This window comes from Penaeus monodon, chromosome 27 (genome assembly GCF_015228065.2).
Source record: "Penaeus monodon isolate SGIC_2016 chromosome 27, NSTDA_Pmon_1, whole genome shotgun sequence".
Classification (NCBI taxonomy): Eukaryota; Metazoa; Arthropoda; class Malacostraca; order Decapoda; family Penaeidae; genus Penaeus; species Penaeus monodon.
Window position 1 is genome coordinate 26,008,428 of NC_051412.1, and position 888 is coordinate 26,009,315.

Here is an 888-nt window from a genome sequence, read left to right on the forward strand (position 1 = left end):
CGATAAGACGATAGCAACATATCGGGTCTTTCGAGAATCCCCAGACAAAAATAAATTCTATAGTATTCTTAAATGGTTGCCTTCCCTCGAACTGGGAAACGAAGCGCTGTTTATATTCTCTGACAAAAATTAGGCTGAAACATGTGTGAATGTAAAGAGGAGAAAATGTGTGCTTTATAAATTATTTAAAAGCCATGATTTTAATGTTCCATGTGGTTTAACAGTTTTCGCGATCATTACCCAGTTACAGTCACGTTTAGATTAACGATCTTGTTTTCGCTGATTTAGACAGTCGCCTCATTCAGTGGAATTTTAACAATGCACCAAAACCGATAACATACCCATTGGCTTCGTTGATGTAGGTTCTATCAGCCCGGCTGTTCTGTTTGATCACTCTTCCTGTATCACTCAAGTTTACAGTAACATTTATTACCAATCATGGACAAACTACTCACGAAACTAAAGCTAATATTAAACTCAGTGACGGAGTAGACCACACTAGAGAACAATATTAGCACAAAGCTGTTTTCTGGGGGATAGGAAAAGGGGCAGTCCTCATAAAGGTGACGTAACAGTTGCTAAACACAGATATAAAGCCATTTCTTATATGGTCCTGTAAAAAGTGGAGATTAGTTGTATGCCTGTATTAAGATGATAACAGGCCGCGTGTGACTCTGATTCTAGAATGAAGTTAAAAAAAGGAAATGATCCACTCCCCAACTGAGTGGGTAATGAAGAGGTGGATGTAGATGTCGCCGAGATATGGAAAAGAGAGTTCGCACCTGCTTTCAACTGCTTGGGCCTGGGTTCGATACTTTGGCTTTGTGCTGGTCCCTCCGGCCACCCAGCCATTCCCGTGCTAAGCTAGCTTTAAGAACTTCACTATAG